Genomic DNA, 23246 nt, shown 5'->3' on the forward strand with positions numbered 1-23246 from the left:
TAGTACCTCACGATGGTGAGGGATAGACACAGTCTCTTTTATCTCAGCTTGCCTGTCAGGTGAGGCAGGAAATGCAAATACTGTGAAAAAGCCCAGCGACTCGAACCAGGGACCTTTCGCATGTGAGGTGCGCATGATAACCACTACACTACACAAGCAGACACACTTGCCGGCTTGCTTCATGTGGCTATGCATTGTACTGGAACCACCACACTATGGAAACAGACACACCTGCTTGCTTTATGTGGCTATGCATTGGACTGGGATGCAAGGATGAGGGCCAATGTTCATGACGCTCAAAGCTGAGCCTTCCGGAACACAATCTCTTCCCTTGGAAGAAAGGAACTGGGATCACTTTCATTCCAAGAGGTGATTTCAGAACTGGACCCGAAATTACCATGGAGAAGCACTGTGCATTTAATGTTCCTACGAGCACTGCTGCTCCAGCACAGAAAAGCAGTTGCAAAGAAATCTCGCATACCTTCATGATGCTGGACCGTCTCGACGCCAGTATAAAGCATGTATTGCATTGCAACATGACATCTTACAAGAGTGAAAAGCAGAAATACTCCTGTTTAAAACACAGACTGAACCTATAAAGGTAGGGGTTTGTCTGGGATTTGAACCGAGGTCCTCTCACACCCGAAGCGAGAATCATACCCCTATACCAACTAGACTGCCGCTGCATAGTCATTTGAAACATCTTCTGAAGCGTCTTTCAGAAAAGCAGGGCCATTTGGAGGCTCTCTCTCTCTAAGCGTGCCATAGCAATTGATGTTTTCTGTCAAGGATTTTTTGTTTGTCTCTAGCAAGGCAAGAGGTAGTCAAAATGCCCTGTGCCAGTGAGCTGAACTAGGGGACTGATGTGAAAAGCAGACCCTTTCTGGTAGTTGTAACCCGCTGCTAGTCATGGACCCTTGCACCTTAGATTTCCCAACCAGAAGCACTGAAGGGCCTGCTAGCTCTTGAGCCAGAGGAGCATGCCTCTTGGATTCAAGCACACTTGCTCGGTCAGCGCTCGATCAGGCTCGATCAGGCGAGATTTATATTAGTGGCTCATAGGCCTGAAACACTCACCTGGGAGACGCAGGGTGGCTGATTTCCCGGAATGGCCCTTGATGGGGAAATCACCTCCTTTCCCCCGCCTCATTTCAGAATTGTGTGCTAGTCGCAAGACAGTGTTCAGGGGTTCATGGGTACTGCCTACTCCCAGCTGCCTCTCTGTCTTCTTCATGTAAATTGCAAGTCACGAGGAGGCACCATTGCCAATATGCTCCGCCCACCTAACCAAGAAACCTAGTTTGAGCTTGTCTGCCTGTGTTGTTGCAGGGGCAGAGTCTTCTTTGCCCAAAAGGTGGCAGGAGAGCCTCACTTCAAACGATAGAATCAACTGCTTAAGTAGAAACCAGCATGGTAGTTACTGTCATAAAGTGCAGCTCTAACAGAAGGTGTGCCTGAGACGCCCCTTCCAGTAATACACAGAATTTTGATTGAGGGCCCAGCCGATGGGTTGGTGGATTTCTCCTCACATGCCACAGCAGCTTCCAAAGATAGTGGTCTGAGGAGCTGGCTCTGCAAGCAGAGCAAGATTTAAGGGAAGAAAATACACCTGTCAGAAGTGGGATTTGAACCCACGCCTCCATGAAGAGACCAGAAGGCTCAGCTTCACTGAAGATCAAGCTCTCTTGAGTCTGGCGCCTTAGACCACTCGGCCATCCTGACAGCCAAAACAGTGTGCAGGTCGGACTCTTCAGTCTGCACTTGTTGATTTTGCCGCTTGCAATGTTCCTATCAAAGTCACAGCTTTAAAGGCCCCACAATATAACATGGCCAAGAAAAAAAAAAAAAAACAGAACAAGAAACAATGCACATGCACGACCACCGAGGGATGCAGATAACTTTTTAGCGTCCTGCAATAGTAAAGCACGTTTTACACAGGTCACAAGTTTTTAAAGGTCATTTCTGTCTAAGTGTGCATTGAGAGAGACTGAGGTTTTAGGGAGCAAACACAAAAGCTGCTGCTGCCAAGTGTTTCTGCCCAGTCTCAAACCGGGGACTTTTCGCGTGTGAGGCGAACGTGATAACCACTACACTACAGAAACAAGCTTGCTGATTTGACTGAAGGAGCACAGTTCCCCTCATATGTTTGCACGATTTCCTCTATACTTTATCAGCAGTTGCTCGGAATGCGAGGGGTAAGTGTGAAAATTGCAGCGGTGTCGGCCAGCATGCATACACTCAGACGTCCTGAAAAATCCCATAGCTACGGGCAGAGACAGACAAATATCTGATGCCTAAATGCCAGGAAGGAGAGCCTGTGAAATCATCACACAGGGCGCACTGAGAGCAAGCAGGAAGGAAGCCAAGGCATTGTAATCCATTTTTCGCCTTAGGCAAAAAATATGTTTTGCGCAACAATGCTTCGAGTAAAATGAGAAATGTTGAGGGGTTGTGTATTTTGAGCAGGATTTGATTGTTTTCCGCTAAAATGGGCTCGTCCGGGATTTGAACCCGGGACCTCTCGCACCCTAAGCGAGAATCATACCCCTAGACCAACGAGCCTGGGCACAGAAATGCAACGGCTCCGACCCTGCTCGGAGGATTGGTGACAGAGAGTGGGAGACTACATCCCAAAGCAAGAAACTGCACATGGTGCTCTCTTTTGCAGTACGACTAGAGTCATTTGCATGGTCTTCATCGAACATGACATAAAAAGCCTCTATCCTTTAGACATTTTGGCCCAGATTTACAAGAAAATTACTAAGCGCGACGCTGTGCCAAATTTGCAAGCCCCACGTGCCGTCATTTTCAAAATGCAGGAAAGCGCCGTATTTAGTAGAATACAGCGCACCCCTGTGCTTCCCCCTGCGCCAGCTCTAAATTAGCTGCTGAGCGCCAACGCAGCCGTTCTTGCACCATGGTACAAGGATGACTGCGTTGAGGGGGAAATTGTTTTTGTGCAGGAAGGGACACCTTCCTGCCCAAAAAAAAAATCTTCAATGGTGATTTGCTCTTACTTCTATGTGTGCTGCAGAATGCATCACACATAGCAAGAGCAAAAACAAGGAGAAATGAAAACATTTCTCCTCAGTGCGCCACTCTAACGACACCCCTGGGATGGCGTTGGATTTTGGCGCTGACGCAGATTTACGCCAACTCCTAAATCTGGAGCAGCATCAAAATGCTATGGTGTTGCTGTGGCACACTCCCAACAACACCCATTGCACGCCCCTTCCAGGGAACGCGCTGCGTGCTAAGGGGCCGTATTTACAAGGTGGTGTTAAGCCACAAAATGTGGCTGAACGCCATCTTGTAAATACCGCGCAGTGCATAGTGCCACCGGGGCGTCACTAAAAGTGATGCTCCGGTGGCGATAGGGCCTTGTAAGTCTGGCACTTTATTTGCTCAAGGTGTGTGTTCTTGGTGAGGGCAGGAAAGCTATTTTCGCTCTCGTACCTTCCTTCCTTGGCTGGCTTGAATGCTGTAGGCTCAGGCTTCATTGCAAAGGTCAAACAGTGAGCAACTGACTGCCGTAAGCTGGCGCAACTCCTCTTGGTGAGCTGTGACAGATGCCCCAGGAGCGTAGTACCTCACGATGGTGAGGGATAGACACAGTCTCTTTTATCTCAGCTTGCCTGTCAGGTGAGGCAGGAAATGCAAATACTGTGAAAAAGCCCAGCGACTCGAACCAGGGACCTTTCGCATGTGAGGTGCGCATGATAACCACTACACTACACAAGCAGACACACTTGCCGGCTTGCTTCATGTGGCTATGCATTGTACTGGAACCACCACACTATGGAAACAGACACACCTGCTTGCTTTATGTGGCTATGCATTGGACTGGGATGCAAGGATGAGGGCCAATGTTCATGACGCTCAAAGCTGAGCCTTCCGGAACACAATCTCTTCCCTTGGAAGAAAGGAACTGGGATCACTTTCATTCCAAGAGGTGATTTCAGAACTGGACCCGAAATTACCATGGAGAAGCACTGTGCATTTAATGTTCCTACGAGCACTGCTGCTCCAGCACAGAAAAGCAGTTGCAAAGAAATCTCGCATACCTTCATGATGCTGGACCGTCTCGACGCCAGTATAAAGCATGTATTGCATTGCAACATGACATCTTACAAGAGTGAAAAGCAGAAATACTCCTGTTTAAAACACAGACTGAACCTATAAAGGTAGGGGTTTGTCTGGGATTTGAACCGAGGTCCTCTCACACCCGAAGCGAGAATCATACCCCTATACCAACTAGACTGCCGCTGCATAGTCATTTGAAACATCTTCTGAAGCGTCTTTCAGAAAAGCAGGGCCATTTGGAGGCTCTCTCTCTCTCTAAGCGTGCCATAGCAATTAATGTTTTCTGTCAAGGATTTTTTGTTTGTCTCTAGCAAGGCAAGAGGTAGTCAAAATGCCCTGTGCCAGTGAGCTGAACTAGGGGACTGATGTGAAAAGCAGACCCTTTCTGGTAGTTGTAACCCGCTGCTAGTCATGGACCCTTGCACCTTAGATTTCCCAACCAGAAGCACTGAAGGGCCTGCTAGCTCTTGAGCCAGAGGAGCATGCCTCTTGGATTCAAGCACACTTGCTCGGTCAGCGCTCGATCAGGCTCGATCAGGCGAGATTTATATTAGTGGCTCATAGGCCTGAAACACTCACCTGGGAGACGCAGGGTGGCTGATTTCCCGGAATGGCCCTTGATGGGGAAATCACCTCCTTTCCCCCGCCTCATTTCAGAATTGTGTGCTAGTCGCAAGACAGTGTTCAGGGGTTCATGGGTACTGCCTACTCCCAGCTGCCTCTCTGTCTTCTTCATGTAAATTGCAAGTCACGAGGAGGCACCATTGCCAATATGCTCCGCCCACCTAACCAAGAAACCTAGTTTGAGCTTGTCTGCCTGTGTTGTTGCAGGGGCAGAGTCTTCTTTGCCCAAAAGGTGGCAGGAGAGCCTCACTTCAAACGATAGAATCAACTGCTTAAGTAGAAACCAGCATGGTAGTTACTGTCATAAAGTGCAGCTCTAACAGAAGGTGTGCCTGAGACGCCCCTTCCAGTAATACACAGAATTTTGATTGAGGGCCCAGCCGATGGGTTGGTGGATTTCTCCTCACATGCCACAGCAGCTTCCAAAGATAGTGGTCTGAGGAGCTGGCTCTGCAAGCAGAGCAAGATTTAAGGGAAGAAAATACACCTGTCAGAAGTGGGATTTGAACCCACGCCTCCATGAAGAGACCAGAAGGCTCAGCTTCACTGAAGATCAAGCTCTCTTGAGTCTGGCGCCTTAGACCACTCGGCCATCCTGACAGCCAAAACAGTGTGCAGGTCGGACTCTTCAGTCTGCACTTGTTGATTTTGCCGCTTGCAATGTTCCTATCAAAGTCACAGCTTTAAAGGCCCCACAATATAACATGGCCAAGAAAAAAAAAAAAAAACAGAACAAGAAACAATGCACATGCACGACCACCGAGGGATGCAGATAACTTTTTAGCGTCCTGCAATAGTAAAGCACGTTTTACACAGGTCACAAGTTTTTAAAGGTCATTTCTGTCTAAGTGTGCATTGAGAGAGACTGAGGTTTTAGGGAGCAAACACAAAAGCTGCTGCTGCCAAGTGTTTCTGCCCGGTCTCAAACCGGGGACTTTTCGCGTGTGAGGCGAACGTGATAACCACTACACTACAGAAACAAGCTTGCTGATTTGACTGAAGGAGCACAGTTCCCCTCATATGTTTGCACGATTTCCTCTATACTTTATAAGCAGTTGCTCGGAATGCGAGGGGTAAGTGTGAAAATTGCAGCGGTGTCGGCCAGCATGCATACACTCAGACGTCCTGAAAAATCCCATAGCTACGGGCAGAGACAGACAAATATCTGATGCCTAAATGCCAGGAAGGAGAGCCTGTGAAATCATCACACAGGGCGCACTGAGAGCAAGCAGGAAGGAAGCCAAGGCATTGTAATCCATTTTTCGCCTTAGGCAAAAAATATGTTTTGCGCAACAATGCTTCGAGTAAAATGAGAAATGTTGAGGGGTTGTGTATTTTGAGCAGGATTTGATTGTTTTCCGCTAAAATGGGCTCGTCCGGGATTTGAACCCGGGACCTCTCGCACCCTAAGCGAGAATCATACCCCTAGACCAACGAGCCTGGGCACAGAAATGCAACGGCTCCGACCCTGCTCGGAGGATTGGTGACAGAGAGTGGGAGACTACATCCCAAAGCAAGAAACTGCACATGGTGCTCTCTTTTGCAGTACGACTAGAGTCATTTGCATGGTCTTCATCGAACATGACATAAAAAGCCTCTATCCTTTAGACATTTTGGCCCAGATTTACAAGAAAATGACTAAGCGCGACGCTGTGCCAAATTTGCAAGCCCCACGTGCCGTCATTTTCAAAATGCAGGAAAGCGCCGTATTTAGTAGAATACAGCGCACCCCTGTGCTTCCCCCTGCGCCAGCTCTAAATTAGCTGCTGAGCGCCAACGCAGCCGTTCTTGCACCATGGTACAAGGATGACTGCGTTGAGGGGGAAATTGTTTTTGTGCAGGAAGGGACACCTTCCTGCCCAAAAAAAAAATCTTCAATGGTGATTTGCTCTTACTTCTATGTGTGCTGCAGAATGCATCACACATAGCAAGAGCAAAAACAAGGAGAAATGAAAACATTTCTCCTCAGTGCGCCACTCTAACGACACCCCTGGGATGGCGTTGGATTTTGGCGCTGACGCAGATTTACGCCAACTCCTAAATCTGGAGCAGCATCAAAATGCTATGGTGTTGCTGTGGCACACTCCCAACAACACCCATTGCACGCCCCTTCCAGGGAACGCGCTGCGTGCTAAGGGGCCGTATTTACAAGGTGGTGTTAAGCCACAAAATGTGGCTGAACGCCATCTTGTAAATACCGCGCAGTGCATAGTGCCACCGGGGCGTCACTAAAAGTGATGCTCCGGTGGCGATAGGGCCTTGTAAGTCTCGCACTTTATTTGCTCAAGGTGTGTGTTCTTGGTGAGGGCAGGAAAGCTATTTTCGCTCTCGTACCTTCCTTCCTTGGCTGGCTTGAATGCTGTAGGCTCAGGCTTCATTGCAAAGGTCAAACAGTGAGCAACTGACTGCCGTAAGCTGGCGCAACTCCTCTTGGTGAGCTGTGACAGATGCCCCAGGAGCGTAGTACCTCATGATGGTGAGGGATAGACACAGTCTCTTTTATCTCAGCTTGCCTGTCAGGTGAGGCAGGAAATGCAAATACTGTGAAAAAGCCCAGCGACTCGAACCAGGGACCTTTCGCATGTGAGGTGCGCATGATAACCACTACACTACACAAGCAGACACACTTGCCGGCTTGCTTCATGTGGCTATGCATTGTACTGGAACCACCACACTATGGAAACAGACACACCTGCTTGCTTTATGTGGCTATGCATTGGACTGGGATGCAAGGATGAGGGCCAATGTTCATGACGCTCAAAGCTGAGCCTTCCGGAACACAATCTCTTCCCTTGGAAGAAAGGAACTGGGATCACTTTCATTCCAAGAGGTGATTTCAGAACTGGACCCGAAATTACCATGGAGAAGCACTGTGCATTTAATGTTCCTACGAGCACTGCTGCTCCAGCACAGAAAAGCAGTTGCAAAGAAATCTCGCATACCTTCATGATGCTGGACCGTCTCGACGCCAGTATAAAGCATGTATTGCATTGCAACATGACATCTTACAAGAGTGAAAAGCAGAAATACTCCTGTTTAAAACACAGACTGAACCTATAAAGGTAGGGGTTTGTCTGGGATTTGAACCGAGGTCCTCTCACACCCGAAGCGAGAATCATACCCCTATACCAACTAGACTGCCGCTGCATAGTCATTTGAAACATCTTCTGAAGCGTCTTTCAGAAAAGCAGGGCCATTTGGAGGCTCTCTCTCTCTAAGCGTGCCATAGCAATTGATGTTTTCTGTCAAGGATTTTTTGTTTGTCTCTAGCAAGGCAAGAGGTAGTCAAAATGCCCTGTGCCAGTGAGCTGAACTAGGGGACTGATGTGAAAAGCAGACCCTTTCTGGTAGTTGTAACCCGCTGCTAGTCATGGACCCTTGCACCTTAGATTTCCCAACCAGAAGCACTGAAGGGCCTGCTAGCTCTTGAGCCAGAGGAGCATGCCTCTTGGATTCAAGCACATTTGCTCGGTCAGCGCTTGATCAGGCTCGATCAGGCGAGATTTATATTAGTGGCTCATAGGCCTGAAACACTCACCTGGGAGACGCAGGGTGGCTGATTTCCCGGAATGGCCCTTGATGGGGAAATCACCTCCTTTCCCCCGCCTCATTTCAGAATTGTGTGCTAGTCGCAAGACAGTGTTCAGGGGTTCATGGGTACTGCCTACTCCCAGCTGCCTCTCTGTCTTCTTCATGTAAATTGCAAGTCACGAGGAGGCACCATTGCCAATATGCTCCGCCCACCTAACCAAGAAACCTAGTTTGAGCTTGTCTGCCTGTGTTGTTGCAGGGGCAGAGTCTTCTTTGCCCAAAAGGTGGCAGGAGAGCCTCACTTCAAACGATAGAATCAACTGCTTAAGTAGAAACCAGCATGGTAGTTACTGTCATAAAGTGCAGCTCTAACAGAAGGTGTGCCTGAGACGCCCCTTCCAGTAATACACAGAATTTTGATTGAGGGCCCAGCCGATGGGTTGGTGGATTTCTCCTCACATGCCACAGCAGCTTCCAAAGATAGTGGTGTGAGGAGCTGGCTCTGCAAGCAGAGCAAGATTTAAGGGAAGAAAATACACCTGTCAGAAGTGGGATTTGAACCCACGCCTCCATGAAGAGACCAGAAGGCTCAGCTTCACTGAAGATCAAGCTCTCTTGAGTCTGGCGCCTTAGACCACTCGGCCATCCTGACAGCCAAAACAGTGTGCAGGTCGGACTCTTCAGTCTGCACTTGTTGATTTTGCCGCTTGCAATGTTCCTATCAAAGTCACAGCTTTAAAGGCCCCACAATATAACATGGCCAAGAAAAAAAAAAAAAAACAGAACAAGAAACAATGCACATGCACGACCACCGAGGGATGCAGATAACTTTTTAGCGTCCTGCAATAGTAAAGCACGTTTTACACAGGTCACAAGTTTTTAAAGGTCATTTCTGTCTAAGTGTGCATTGAGAGAGACTGAGGTTTTAGGGAGCAAACACAAAAGCTGCTGCTGCCAAGTGTTTCTGCCCGGTCTCAAACCGGGGACTTTTCGCGTGTGAGGCGAACGTGATAACCACTACACTACAGAAACAAGCTTGCTGATTTGACTGAAGGAGCACAGTTCCCCTCATATGTTTGCACGATTTCCTCTATACTTTATCAGCAGTTGCTCGGAATGCGAGGGGTAAGTGTGAAAATTGCAGCGGTGTCGGCCAGCATGCATACACTCAGACGTCCTGAAAAATCCCACAGCTGCGGGCAGAGACAGACAAATATCTGATGCCTAAATGCCAGGAAGGAGAGCCTGTGAAATCATCACACAGGGCGCACTGAGAGCAAGCAGGAAGGAAGCCAAGGCATTGTAATCCATTTTTCGCCTGAGACAAAAAATATGTTTTGCGCAACAATGCTTCGAGTAAAATGAGAAATGTTGAGGGGTTGTGTATTTTGAGCAGGATTTGATTGTTTTCCGCTAAAATGGGCTCGTCCGGGATTTGAACCCGGGACCTCTCGCACCCTAAGCGAGAATCATACCCCTAGACCAACGAGCCTGGGCACAGAAATGCAACGGCTCCGACCCTGCTCGGAGGATTGGTGACAGAGAGTGGGAGACTACATCCCAAAGCAAGAAACTGCACATGGTGCTCTCTTTTGCAGTACGACTAGAGTCATTTGCATGGTCTTCATCGAACATGACATAAAAAGCCTCTATCCTTTAGACATTTTGGCCCAGATTTACAAGAAAATGACTAAGCGCGACGCTGTGCCAAATTTGCAAGCCCCACGTGCCGTCATTTTCAAAATGCAGGAAAGCGCCGTATTTAGTAGAATACAGCGCACCCCTGTGCTTCCCCCTGCGCCAGCTCTAAATTAGCTGCTGAGCGCCAACGCAGCCGTTCTTGCACCATGGTACAAGGATGACTGCGTTGAGGGGGAAATTGTTTTTGTGCAGGAAGGGACACCTTCCTGCCCAAAAAAAAAATCTTCAATGGTGATTTGCTCTTACTTCTATGTGTGCTCCAGAATGCATCACACATAGCAAGAGCAAAAACAAGGAGAAATGAAAACATTTCTCCTCAGTGCGCCACTCTAACGACACCCCTGGGATGGCGTTTGATTTTGGCGCTGACGCAGATTTACGCCAACTCCTAAATCTGGAGCAGCATCAAAATGCTATGGTGTTGCTGTGGCACACTCCCAACAACACCCATTGCACGCCCCTTCCAGGGAACGCGCTGCGTGCTAAGGGGCCGTATTTACAAGGTGGTGTTAAGCCACAAAAAGTGGCTGAACGCCATCTTGTAAATACCGCGCAGTGCATAGTGCCACCGGGGCGTCACTAAAAGTGATGCTCCGGTGGCGATAGGGCCTTGTAAGTCTGGCACTTTATTTGCTCAAGGTGTGTGTTCTTGGTGAGGGCAGGAAAGCTATTTTCGCTCTCGTACCTTCCTTCCTTGGCTGGCTTGAATGCTGTAGGCTCAGGCTTCATTGCAAAGGTCAAACAGTGAGCAACTGACTGCCGTAAGCTGGCGCAACTCCTCTTGGTGAGCTGTGACAGATGCCCCAGGAGCGTAGTACCTCACGATGGTGAGGGATAGACACAGTCTCTTTTATCTCAGCTTGCCTGTCAGGTGAGGCAGGAAATGCAAATACTGTGAAAAAGCCCAGCGACTCGAACCAGGGACCTTTCGCATGTGAGGTGCGCATGATAACCACTACACTACACAAGCAGACACACTTGCCGGCTTGCTTCATGTGGCTATGCATTGTACTGGAACCACCACACTATGGAAACAGACACACCTGCTTGCTTTATGTGGCTATGCATTGGACTGGGATGCAAGGATGAGGGCCAATGTTCATGACGCTCAAAGCTGAGCCTTCCGGAACACAATCTCTTCCCTTGGAAGAAAGGAACTGGGATCACTTTCATTCCAAGAGGTGATTTCAGAACTGGACCCGAAATTACCATGGAGAAGCACTGTGCATTTAATGTTCCTACGAGCACTGCTGCTCCAGCACAGAAAAGCAGTTGCAAAGAAATCTCGCATACCTTCATGATGCTGGACCGTCTCGACGCCAGTATAAAGCATGTATTGCATTGCAACATGACATCTTACAAGAGTGAAAAGCAGAAATACTCCTGTTTAAAACACAGACTGAACCTATAAAGGTAGGGGTTTGTCTGGGATTTGAACCGAGGTCCTCTCACACCCGAAGCGAGAATCATACCCCTATACCAACTAGACTGCCGCTGCATAGTCATTTGAAACATCTTCTGAAGCGTCTTTCAGAAAAGCAGGGCCATTTGGAGGCTCTCTCTCTCTAAGCGTGCCATAGCAATTGATGTTTTCTGTCAAGGATTTTTTGTTTGTCTCTAGCAAGGCAAGAGGTAGTCAAAATGCCCTGTGCCAGTGAGCTGAACTAGGGGACTGATGTGAAAAGCAGACCCTTTCTGGTAGTTGTAACCCGCTGCTAGTCATGGACCCTTGCACCTTAGATTTCCCAACCAGAAGCACTGAAGGGCCTGCTAGCTCTTGAGCCAGAGGAGCATGCCTCTTGGATTCAAGCACATTTGCTCGGTCAGCGCTTGATCAGGCTCGATCAGGCGAGATTTATATTAGTGGCTCATAGGCCTGAAACACTCACCTGGGAGACGCAGGGTGGCTGATTTCCCGGAATGGCCCTTGATGGGGAAATCACCTCCTTTCCCCCGCCTCATTTCAGAATTGTGTGCTAGTCGCAAGACAGTGTTCAGGGGTTCATGGGTACTGCCTACTCCCAGCTGCCTCTCTGTCTTCTTCATGTAAATTGCAAGTCACGAGGAGGCACCATTGCCAATATGCTCCGCCCACCTAACCAAGAAACCTAGTTTGAGCTTGTCTGCCTGTGTTGTTGCAGGGGCAGAGTCTTCTTTGCCCAAAAGGTGGCAGGAGAGCCTCACTTCAAACGATAGAATCAACTGCTTAAGTAGAAACCAGCATGGTAGTTACTGTCATAAAGTGCAGCTCTAACAGAAGGTGTGCCTGAGACGCCCCTTCCAGTAATACACAGAATTTTGATTGAGGGCCCAGCCGATGGGTTGGTGGATTTCTCCTCACATGCCACAGCAGCTTCCAAAGATAGTGGTCTGAGGAGCTGGCTCTGCAAGCAGAGCAAGATTTAAGGGAAGAAAATACACCTGTCAGAAGTGGGATTTGAACCCACGCCTCCATGAAGAGACCAGAAGGCTCAGCTTCACTGAAGATCAAGCTCTCTTGAGTCTGGCGCCTTAGACCACTCGGCCATCCTGACAGCCAAAACAGTGTGCAGGTCGGACTCTTCAGTCTGCACTTGTTGATTTTGCCGCTTGCAATGTTCCTATCAAAGTCACAGCTTTAAAGGCCCCACAATATAACATGGCCAAGAAAAAAAAAAAAAAACAGAACAAGAAACAATGCACATGCACGACCACCGAGGGATGCAGATAACTTTTTAGCGTCCTGCAATAGTAAAGCACGTTTTACACAGGTCACAAGTTTTTAAAGGTCATTTCTGTCTAAGTGTGCATTGAGAGAGACTGAGGTTTTAGGGAGCAAACACAAAAGCTGCTGCTGCCAAGTGTTTCTGCCCGGTCTCAAACCGGGGACTTTTCGCGTGTGAGGCGAACGTGATAACCACTACACTACAGAAACAAGCTTGCTGATTTGACTGAAGGAGCACAGTTCCCCTCATATGTTTGCACGATTTCCTCTATACTTTATCAGCAGTTGCTCGGAATGCGAGGGGTAAGTGTGAAAATTGCAGCGGTGTCGGCCAGCATGCATACACTCAGACGTCCTGAAAAATCCCACAGCTGCGGGCAGAGACAGACAAATATCTGATGCCTAAATGCCAGGAAGGAGAGCCTGTGAAATCATCACACAGGGCGCACTGAGAGCAAGCAGGAAGGAAGCCAAGGCATTGTAATCCATTTTTCGCCTGAGACAAAAAATATGTTTTGCGCAACAATGCTTCGAGTAAAATGAGAAATGTTGAGGGGTTGTGTATTTTGAGCAGGATTTGATTGTTTTCCGCTAAAATGGGCTCGTCCGGGATTTGAACCCGGGACCTCTCGCACCCTAAGCGAGAATCATACCCCTAGACCAACGAGCCTGGGCACAGAAATGCAACGGCTCCGACCCTGCTCGGAGGATTGGTGACAGAGAGTGGGAGACTACATCCCAAAGCAAGAAACTGCACATGGTGCTCTCTTTTGCAGTACGACTAGAGTCATTTGCATGGTCTTCATCGAACATGACATAAAAAGCCTCTATCCTTTAGACATTTTGGCCCAGATTTACAAGAAAATGACTAAGCGCGACGCTGTGCCAAATTTGCAAGCCCCACGTGCCGTCATTTTCAAAATGCAGGAAAGCGCCGTATTTAGTAGAATACAGCGCACCCCTGTGCTTCCCCCTGCGCCAGCTCTAAATTAGCTGCTGAGCGCCAACGCAGCCGTTCTTGCACCATGGTACAAGGATGACTGCGTTGAGGGGGAAATTGTTTTTGTGCAGGAAGGGACACCTTCCTGCCCAAAAAAAAAATCTTCAATGGTGATTTGCTCTTACTTCTATGTGTGCTCCAGAATGCATCACACATAGCAAGAGCAAAAACAAGGAGAAATGAAAACATTTCTCCTCAGTGCGCCACTCTAACGACACCCCTGGGATGGCGTTTGATTTTGGCGCTGACGCAGATTTACGCCAACTCCTAAATCTGGAGCAGCATCAAAATGCTATGGTGTTGCTGTGGCACACTCCCAACAACACCCATTGCACGCCCCTTCCAGGGAACGCGCTGCGTGCTAAGGGGCCGTATTTACAAGGTGGTGTTAAGCCACAAAAAGTGGCTGAACGCCATCTTGTAAATACCGCGCAGTGCATAGTGCCACCGGGGCGTCACTAAAAGTGATGCTCCGGTGGCGATAGGGCCTTGTAAGTCTGGCACTTTATTTGCTCAAGGTGTGTGTTCTTGGTGAGGGCAGGAAAGCTATTTTCGCTCTCGTACCTTCCTTCCTTGGCTGGCTTGAATGCTGTAGGCTCAGGCTTCATTGCAAAGGTCAAACAGTGAGCAACTGACTGCCGTAAGCTGGCGCAACTCCTCTTGGTGAGCTGTGACAGATGCCCCAGGAGCGTAGTACCTCACGATGGTGAGGGATAGACACAGTCTCTTTTATCTCAGCTTGCCTGTCAGGTGAGGCAGGAAATGCAAATACTGTGAAAAAGCCCAGCGACTCGAACCAGGGACCTTTCGCATGTGAGGTGCGCATGATAACCACTACACTACACAAGCAGACACACTTGCCGGCTTGCTTCATGTGGCTATGCATTGTACTGGAACCACCACACTATGGAAACAGACACACCTGCTTGCTTTATGTGGCTATGCATTGGACTGGGATGCAAGGATGAGGGCCAATGTTCATGACGCTCAAAGCTGAGCCTTCCGGAACACAATCTCTTCCCTTGGAAGAAAGGAACTGGGATCACTTTCATTCCAAGAGGTGATTTCAGAACTGGACCCGAAATTACCATGGAGAAGCACTGTGCATTTAATGTTCCTACGAGCACTGCTGCTCCAGCACAGAAAAGCAGTTGCAAAGAAATCTCGCATACCTTCATGATGCTGGACCGTCTCGACGCCAGTATAAAGCATGTATTGCATTGCAACATGACATCTTACAAGAGTGAAAAGCAGAAATACTCCTGTTTAAAACACAGACTGAACCTATAAAGGTAGGGGTTTGTCTGGGATTTGAACCGAGGTCCTCTCACACCCGAAGCGAGAATCATACCCCTATACCAACTAGACTGCCGCTGCATAGTCATTTGAAACATCTTCTGAAGCGTCTTTCAGAAAAGCAGGGCCATTTGGAGGCTCTCTCTCTCTAAGCGTGCCATAGCAATTGATGTTTTCTGTCAAGGATTTTTTGTTTGTCTCTAGCAAGGCAAGAGGTAGTCAAAATGCCCTGTGCCAGTGAGCTGAACTAGGGGACTGATGTGAAAAGCAGACCCTTTCTGGTAGTTGTAACCCGCTGCTAGTCATGGACCCTTGCACCTTAGATTTCCCAACCAGAAGCACTGAAGGGCCTGCTAGCTCTTGAGCCAGAGGAGCATGCCTCTTGGATTCAAGCACACTTGCTCGGTCAGCGCTCGATCAGGCTCGATCAGGCGAGATTTATATTAGTGGCTCATAGGCCTGAAACACTCACCTGGGAGACGCAGGGTGGCTGATTTCCCGGAATGGCCCTTGATGGGGAAATCACCTCCTTTCCCCCGCCTCATTTCAGAATTGTGTGCTAGTCGCAAGACAGTGTTCAGGGGTTCATGGGTACTGCCTACTCCCAGCTGCCTCTCTGTCTTCTTCATGTAAATTGCAAGTCACGAGGAGGCACCATTGCCAATATGCTCCGCCCACCTAACCAAGAAACCTAGTTTGAGCTTGTCTGCCTGTGTTGTTGCAGGGGCAGAGTCTTCTTTGCCCAAAAGGTGGCAGGAGAGCCTCACTTCAAACGATAGAATCAACTGCTTAAGTAGAAACCAGCATGGTAGTTACTGTCATAAAGTGCAGCTCTAACAGAAGGTGTGCCTGAGACGCCCCTTCCAGTAATACACAGAATTTTGATTGAGGGCCCAGCCGATGGGTTGGTGGATTTCTCCTCACATGCCACAGCAGCTTCCAAAGATAGTGGTCTGAGGAGCTGGCTCTGCAAGCAGAGCAAGATTTAAGGGAAGAAAATACACCTGTCAGAAGTGGGATTTGAACCCACGCCTCCATGAAGAGACCAGAAGGCTCAGCTTCACTGAAGATCAAGCTCTCTTGAGTCTGGCGCCTTAGACCACTCGGCCATCCTGACAGCCAAAACAGTGTGCAGGTCGGACTCTTCAGTCTGCACTTGTTGATTTTGCCGCTTGCAATGTTCCTATCAAAGTCACAGCTTTAAAGGCCCCACAATATAACATGGCCAAGAAAAAAAAAAAAAAACAGAACAAGAAACAATGCACATGCACGACCACCGAGGGATGCAGATAACTTTTTAGCGTCCTGCAATAGTAAAGCACGTTTTACACAGGTCACAAGTTTTTAAAGGTCATTTCTGTCTAAGTGTGCATTGAGAGAGACTGAGGTTTTAGGGAGCAAACACAAAAGCTGCTGCTGCCAAGTGTTTCTGCCCAGTCTCAAACCGGGGACTTTTCGCGTGTGAGGCGAACGTGATAACCACTACACTACAGAAACAAGCTTGCTGATTTGACTGAAGGAGCACAGTTCCCCTCATATGTTTGCACGATTTCCTCTATACTTTATCAGCAGTTGCTCGGAATGCGAGGGGTAAGTGTGAAAATTGCAGCGGTGTCGGCCAGCATGCATACACTCAGACGTCCTGAAAAATCCCATAGCTACGGGCAGAGACAGACAAATATCTGATGCCTAAATGCCAGGAAGGAGAGCCTGTGAAATCATCACACAGGGCGCACTGAGAGCAAGCAGGAAGGAAGCCAAGGCATTGTAATCCATTTTTCGCCTTAGGCAAAAAATATGTTTTGCGCAACAATGCTTCGAGTAAAATGAGAAATGTTGAGGGGTTGTGTATTTTGAGCAGGATTTGATTGTTTTCCGCTAAAATGGGCTCGTCCGGGATTTGAACCCGGGACCTCTCGCACCCTAAGCGAGAATCATACCCCTAGACCAACGAGCCTGGGCACAGAAATGCAACGGCTCCGACCCTGCTCGGAGGATTGGTGACAGAGAGTGGGAGACTACATCCCAAAGCAAGAAACTGCACATGGTGCTCTCTTTTGCAGTACGACTAGAGTCATTTGCATGGTCTTCATCGAACATGACATAAAAAGCCTCTATCCTTTAGACATTTTGGCCCAGATTTACAAGAAAATGACTAAGCGCGACGCTGTGCCAAATTTGCAAGCCCCACGTGCCGTCATTTTCAAAATGCAGGAAAGCGCCGTATTTAGTAGAATACAGCGCACCCCTGTGCTTCCCCCTGCGCCAGCTCTAAATTAGCTGCTGAGCGCCAACGCAGCCGTTCTTGCACCATGGTACAAGGATGACTGCGTTGAGGGGGAAATTGTTTTTGTGCAGGAAGGGACACCTTCCTGCCCAAAAAAAAAATCTTCAATGGTGATTTGCTCTTACTTCTATGTGTGCTGCAGAATGCATCACACATAGCAAGAGCAAAAACAAGGAGAAATGAAAACATTTCTCCTCAGTGCGCCACTCTAACGACACCCCTGGGATGGCGTTGGATTTTGGCGCTGACGCAGATTTACGCCAACTCCTAAATCTGGAGCAGCATCAAAATGCTATGGTGTTGCTGTGGCACACTCCCAACAACACCCATTGCACGCCCCTTCCAGGGAACGCGCTGCGTGCTAAGGGGCCGTATTTACAAGGTGGTGTTAAGCCACAAAATGTGGCTGAACGCCATCTTGTAAATACCGCGCAGTGCATAGTGCCACCGGGGCGTCACTAAAAGTGATGCTCCGGTGGCGATAGGGCCTTGTAAGTCTGGCACTTTATTTGCTCAAGGTGTGTGTTCTTGGTGAGGGCAGGAAAGCTATTTTCGCTCTCGTACCTTCCTTCCTTGGCTGGCTTGAATGCTGTAGGCTCAGGCTTCATTGCAAAGGTCAAACAGTGAGCAACTGACTGCCGTAAGCTGGCGCAACTCCTCTTGGTGAGCTGTGACAGATGCCCCAGGAGCGTAGTACCTCACGATGGTGAGGGATAGACACAGTCTCTTTTATCTCAGCTTGCCTGTCAGGTGAGGCAGGAAATGCAAATACTGTGAAAAAGCCCAGCGACTCGAACCAGGGACCTTTCGCATGTGAGGTGCGCATGATAACCACTACACTACACAAGCAGACACACTTGCCGGCTTGCTTCATGTGGCTATGCATTGTACTGGAACCACCACACTATGGAAACAGACACACCTGCTTGCTTTATGTGGCTATGCATTGGACTGGGATGCAAGGATGAGGGCCAATGTTCATGACGCTCAAAGCTGAGCCTTCCGGAACACAATCTCTTCCCTTGGAAGAAAGGAACTGGGATCACTTTCATTCCAAGAGGTGATTTCAGAACTGGACCCGAAATTACCATGGAGAAGCACTGTGCATTTAATGTTCCTACGAGCACTGCTGCTCCAGCACAGAAAAGCAGTTGCAAAGAAATCTCGCATACCTTCATGATGCTGGACCGTCTCGACGCCAGTATAAAGCATGTATTGCATTGCAACATGACATCTTACAAGAGTGAAAAGCAGAAATACTCCTGTTTAAAACACAGACTGAACCTATAAAGGTAGGGGTTTGTCTGGGATTTGAACCGAGGTCCTCTCACACCCGAAGCGAGAATCATACCCCTATACCAACTAGACTGCCGCTGCATAGTCATTTGAAACATCTTCTGAAGCGTCTTTCAGAAAAGCAGGGCCATTTGGAGGCTCTCTCTCTCTCTAAGCGTGCCATAGCAATTAATGTTTTCTGTCAAGGATTTTTTGTTTGTCTCTAGCAAGGCAAGAGGTAGTCAAAATGCCCTGTGCCAGTGAGCTGAACTAGGGGACTGATGTGAAAAGCAGACCCTTTCTGGTAGTTGTAACCCGCTGCTAGTCATGGACCCTTGCACCTTAGATTTCCCAACCAGAAGCACTGAAGGGCCTGCTAGCTCTTGAGCCAGAGGAGCATGCCTCTTGGATTCAAGCACACTTGCTCGGTCAGCGCTCGATCAGGCTCGATCAGGCGAGATTTATATTAGTGGCTCATAGGCCTGAAACACTCACCTGGGAGACGCAGGGTGGCTGATTTCCCGGAATGGCCCTTGATGGGGAAATCACCTCCTTTCCCCCGCCTCATTTCAGAATTGTGTGCTAGTCGCAAGACAGTGTTCAGGGGTTCATGGGTACTGCCTACTCCCAGCTGCCTCTCTGTCTTCTTCATGTAAATTGCAAGTCACGAGGAGGCACCATTGCCAATATGCTCCGCCCACCTAACCAAGAAACCTAGTTTGAGCTTGTCTGCCTGTGTTGTTGCAGGGGCAGAGTCTTCTTTGCCCAAAAGGTGGCAGGAGAGCCTCACTTCAAACGATAGAATCAACTGCTTAAGTAGAAACCAGCATGGTAGTTACTGTCATAAAGTGCAGCTCTAACAGAAGGTGTGCCTGAGACGCCCCTTCCAGTAATACACAGAATTTTGATTGAGGGCCCAGCCGATGGGTTGGTGGATTTCTCCTCACATGCCACAGCAGCTTCCAAAGATAGTGGTGTGAGGAGCTGGCTCTGCAAGCAGAGCAAGATTTAAGGGAAGAAAATACACCTGTCAGAAGTGGGATTTGAACCCACGCCTCCATGAAGAGACCAGAAGGCTCAGCTTCACTGAAGATCAAGCTCTCTTGAGTCTGGCGCCTTAGACCACTCGGCCATCCTGACAGCCAAAACAGTGTGCAGGTCGGACTCTTCAGTCTGCACTTGTTGATTTTGCCGCTTGCAATGTTCCTATCAAAGTCACAGCTTTAAAGGCCCCACAATATAACATGGCCAAGAAAAAAAAAAAAAAACAGAACAAGAAACAATGCACATGCACGACCACCGAGGGATGCAGATAACTTTTTAGCGTCCTGCAATAGTAAAGCACGTTTTACACAGGTCACAAGTTTTTAAAGGTCATTTCTGTCTAAGTGTGCATTGAGAGAGACTGAGGTTTTAGGGAGCAAACACAAAAGCTGCTGCTGCCAAGTGTTTCTGCCCGGTCTCAAACCGGGGACTTTTCGCGTGTGAGGCGAACGTGATAACCACTACACTACAGAAACAAGCTTGCTGATTTGACTGAAGGAGCACAGTTCCCCTCATATGTTTGCACGATTTCCTCTATACTTTATCAGCAGTTGCTCGGAATGCGAGGGGTAAGTGTGAAAATTGCAGCGGTGTCGGCCAGCATGCATACACTCAGACGTCCTGAAAAATCCCATAGCTACGGGCAGAGACAGACAAATATCTGATGCCTAAATGCCAGGAAGGAGAGCCTGTGAAATCATCACACAGGGCGCACTGAGAGCAAGCAGGAAGGAAGCCAAGGCATTGTAATCCATTTTTCGCCTTAGGCAAAAAATATGTTTTGCGCAACAATGCTTCGAGTAAAATGAGAAATGTTGAGGGGTTGTGTATTTTGAGCAGGATTTGATTGTTTTCCGCTAAAATGGGCTCGTCCGGGATTTGAACCCGGGACCTCTCGCACCCTAAGCGAGAATCATACCCCTAGACCAACGAGCCTGGGCACAGAAATGCAACGGCTCCGACCCTGCTCGGAGGATTGGTGACAGAGAGTGGGAGACTACATCCCAAAGCAAGAAACTGCACATGGTGCTCTCTTTTGCAGTACGACTAGAGTCATTTGCATGGTCTTCATCGAACATGACATAAAAAGCCTCTATCCTTTAGACATTTTGGCCCAGATTTACAAGAAAATGACTAAGCGCGACGCTGTGCCAAATTTGCAAGCCCCACGTGCCGTCATTTTCAAAATGCAGGAAAGCGCCGTATTTAGTAGAATACAGCGCACCCCTGTGCTTCCCCCTGCGCCAGCTCTAAATTAGCTGCTGAGCGCCAACGCAGCCGTTCTTGCACCATGGTACAAGGATGACTGCGTTGAGGGGGAAATTGTTTTTGTGCAGGAAGGGACACCTTCCTGCCCAAAAAAAAAATCTTCAATGGTGATTTGCTCTTACTTCTATGTGTGCTGCAGAATGCATCACACATAGCAAGAGCAAAAACAAGGAGAAATGAAAACATTTCTCCTCAGTGCGCCACTCTAACGACACCCCTGGGATGGCGTTGGATTTTGGCGCTGACGCAGATTTACGCCAACTCCTAAATCTGGAGCAGCATCAAAATGCTATGGTGTTGCTGTGGCACACTCCCAACAACACCCATTGCACGCCCCTTCCAGGGAACGCGCTGCGTGCTAAGGGGCCGTATTTACAAGGTGGTGTTAAGCCACAAAATGTGGCTGAACGCCATCTTGTAAATACCGCGCAGTGCATAGTGCCACCGGGGCGTCACTAAAAGTGATGCTCCGGTGGCGATAGGGCCTTGTAAGTCTGGCACTTTATTTGCTCAAGGTGTGTGTTCTTGGTGAGGGCAGGAAAGCTATTTTCGCTCTCGTACCTTCCTTCCTTGGCTGGCTTGAATGCTGTAGGCTCAGGCTTCATTGCAAAGGTCAAACAGTGAGCAACTGACTGCCGTAAGCTGGCGCAACTCCTCTTGGTGAGCTGTGACAGATGCCCCAGGAGCGTAGTACCTCACGATGGTGAGGGATAGACACAGTCTCTTTTATCTCAGCTTGCCTGTCAGGTGAGGCAGGAAATGCAAATACTGTGAAAAAGCCCAGCGACTCGAACCAGGGACCTTTCGCATGTGAGGTGCGCATGATAACCACTACACTACACAAGCAGACACACTTGCCGGCTTGCTTCATGTGGCTATGCATTGTACTGGAACCACCACACTATGGAAACAGACACACCTGCTTGCTTTATGTGGCTATGCATTGGACTGGGATGCAAGGATGAGGGCCAATGTTCATGACGCTCAAAGCTGAGCCTTCCGGAACACAATCTCTTCCCTTGGAAGAAAGGAACTGGGATAACTTTCATTCCAAGAGGTGATTTCAGAACTGGACCCGAAATTACCATGGAGAAGCACTGTGCATTTAATGTTCCTACGAGCACTGCTGCTCCAGCACAGAAAAGCAGTTGCAAAGAAATCTCGCATACCTTCATGATGCTGGACCGTCTCGACGCCAGTATAAAGCATGTATTGCATTGCAACATGACATCTTACAAGAGTGAAAAGCAGAAATACTCCTGTTTAAAACACAGACTGAACCTATAAAGGTAGGGGTTTGTCTGGGATTTGAACCGAGGTCCTCTCACACCCGAAGCGAGAATCATACCCCTATACCAACTAGACTGCCGCTGCATAGTCATTTGAAACATCTTCTGAAGCGTCTTTCAGAAAAGCAGGGCCATTTGGAGGCTCTCTCTCTCTCTAAGCGTGCCATAGCAATTAATGTTTTCTGTCAAGGATTTTTTGTTTGTCTCTAGCAAGGCAAGAGGTAGTCAAAATGCCCTGTGCCAGTGAGCTGAACTAGGGGACTGATGTGAAAAGCAGACCCTTTCTGGTAGTTGTAACCCGCTGCTAGTCATGGACCCTTGCACCTTAGATTTCCCAACCAGAAGCACTGAAGGGCCTGCTAGCTCTTGAGCCAGAGGAGCATGCCTCTTGGATTCAAGCACACTTGCTCGGTCAGCGCTCGATCAGGCTCGATCAGGCTCGATTCATATTAGTGGCTCATAGGCCTGAAACACTCACCTGGGAGACGCAGGGTGGCTGATTTCCCGGAATGGCCCTTGATGGGGAAATCACCTCCTTTCCCCCGCCTCATTTCAGAATTGTGTGCTAGTCGCAAGACAGTGTTCAGGGGTTCATGGGTACTGCCTACTCCCAGCTGCCTCTCTGTCTTCTTCATGTAAATTGCAAGTCACGAGGAGGCACCATTGCCAATATGCTCCGCCCACCTAACCAAGAAACCTAGTTTGAGCTTGTCTGCCTGTGTTGTTGCAGGGGCAGAGTCTTCTTTGCCCAAAAGGTGGCAGGAGAGCCTCACTTCAAACGATAGAATCAACTGCTTAAGTAGAAACCAGCATGGTAGTTACTGTCATAAAGTGCAGCTCTAACAGAAGGTGTGCCTGAGACGCCCCTTCCAGTAATACACAGAATTTTGATTGAGGGCCCAGCCGATGGGTTGGTGGATTTCTCCTCACATGCCACAGCAGCTTCCAAAGATAGTGGTCTGAGGAGCTGGCTCTGCAAGCAGAGCAAGATTTAAGGGAAGAAAATACACCTGTCAGAAGTGGGATTTGAACCCACGCCTCCATGAAGAGACCAGAAGGCTCAGCTTCACTGAAGATCAAGCTCTCTTGAGTCTGGCGCCTTAGACCACTCGGCCATCCTGACAGCCAAAACAGTGTGCAGGT

At 48.7% G+C, this 23246-nt stretch overlaps 13 non-coding genes across 13 annotated transcripts; all 13 read right to left on the reverse strand.

The window, feature by feature from the left end:
- Nucleotides 1–1610: 1610 nt before the first annotated feature.
- On the reverse strand, nt 1611–1722 carry TRNAL-CAA (transfer RNA leucine (anticodon CAA)). Its single transcript has 2 exons — nt 1685–1722; nt 1611–1656 (listed from the first exon to the last, which is right to left on the reverse strand). It is a non-coding gene; the product is annotated as a tRNA-Leu (tRNA).
- A 768-nt stretch (nt 1723–2490) lies between these two features.
- On the reverse strand, nt 2491–2562 carry TRNAP-AGG (transfer RNA proline (anticodon AGG)). Its single transcript has one exon. It is a non-coding gene; the product is annotated as a tRNA-Pro (tRNA).
- Nucleotides 2563–5195: 2633 nt separating this feature from the next.
- TRNAL-CAA (transfer RNA leucine (anticodon CAA)) lies at nt 5196–5307 on the reverse strand. Its single transcript has 2 exons — nt 5270–5307; nt 5196–5241 (listed from the first exon to the last, which is right to left on the reverse strand). It is a non-coding gene; the product is annotated as a tRNA-Leu (tRNA).
- Nucleotides 5308–6075: 768 nt separating this feature from the next.
- TRNAP-AGG (transfer RNA proline (anticodon AGG)) lies at nt 6076–6147 on the reverse strand. The gene has a single exon. It is a non-coding gene; the product is annotated as a tRNA-Pro (tRNA).
- A 2631-nt stretch (nt 6148–8778) lies between these two features.
- TRNAL-CAA (transfer RNA leucine (anticodon CAA)) lies at nt 8779–8890 on the reverse strand. The gene is made up of 2 exons: nt 8853–8890; nt 8779–8824 (listed from the first exon to the last, which is right to left on the reverse strand). It is a non-coding gene; the product is annotated as a tRNA-Leu (tRNA).
- Nucleotides 8891–9658: 768 nt separating this feature from the next.
- On the reverse strand, nt 9659–9730 carry TRNAP-AGG (transfer RNA proline (anticodon AGG)). Its single transcript has one exon. It is a non-coding gene; the product is annotated as a tRNA-Pro (tRNA).
- Nucleotides 9731–12361: 2631 nt separating this feature from the next.
- On the reverse strand, nt 12362–12473 carry TRNAL-CAA (transfer RNA leucine (anticodon CAA)). The gene is made up of 2 exons: nt 12436–12473; nt 12362–12407 (listed from the first exon to the last, which is right to left on the reverse strand). It is a non-coding gene; the product is annotated as a tRNA-Leu (tRNA).
- A 768-nt stretch (nt 12474–13241) lies between these two features.
- TRNAP-AGG (transfer RNA proline (anticodon AGG)) lies at nt 13242–13313 on the reverse strand. Its single transcript has one exon. It is a non-coding gene; the product is annotated as a tRNA-Pro (tRNA).
- Nucleotides 13314–15944: 2631 nt separating this feature from the next.
- On the reverse strand, nt 15945–16056 carry TRNAL-CAA (transfer RNA leucine (anticodon CAA)). Its single transcript has 2 exons — nt 16019–16056; nt 15945–15990 (listed from the first exon to the last, which is right to left on the reverse strand). It is a non-coding gene; the product is annotated as a tRNA-Leu (tRNA).
- Nucleotides 16057–16824: 768 nt separating this feature from the next.
- On the reverse strand, nt 16825–16896 carry TRNAP-AGG (transfer RNA proline (anticodon AGG)). The gene has a single exon. It is a non-coding gene; the product is annotated as a tRNA-Pro (tRNA).
- A 2633-nt stretch (nt 16897–19529) lies between these two features.
- TRNAL-CAA (transfer RNA leucine (anticodon CAA)) lies at nt 19530–19641 on the reverse strand. Its single transcript has 2 exons — nt 19604–19641; nt 19530–19575 (listed from the first exon to the last, which is right to left on the reverse strand). It is a non-coding gene; the product is annotated as a tRNA-Leu (tRNA).
- A 768-nt stretch (nt 19642–20409) lies between these two features.
- Nucleotides 20410–20481, reverse strand: TRNAP-AGG (transfer RNA proline (anticodon AGG)). Its single transcript has one exon. It is a non-coding gene; the product is annotated as a tRNA-Pro (tRNA).
- Nucleotides 20482–23114: 2633 nt separating this feature from the next.
- Nucleotides 23115–23226, reverse strand: TRNAL-CAA (transfer RNA leucine (anticodon CAA)). The gene is made up of 2 exons: nt 23189–23226; nt 23115–23160 (listed from the first exon to the last, which is right to left on the reverse strand). It is a non-coding gene; the product is annotated as a tRNA-Leu (tRNA).
- Between the last annotated feature and the right edge of the window lie 20 nt (nt 23227–23246).

The sequence above is a fragment of the Pleurodeles waltl genome, unplaced genomic scaffold (assembly GCF_031143425.1).
Source record: "Pleurodeles waltl isolate 20211129_DDA unplaced genomic scaffold, aPleWal1.hap1.20221129 scaffold_72, whole genome shotgun sequence".
NCBI lineage: Eukaryota > Metazoa > Chordata > Amphibia > Caudata > Salamandridae > Pleurodeles > Pleurodeles waltl.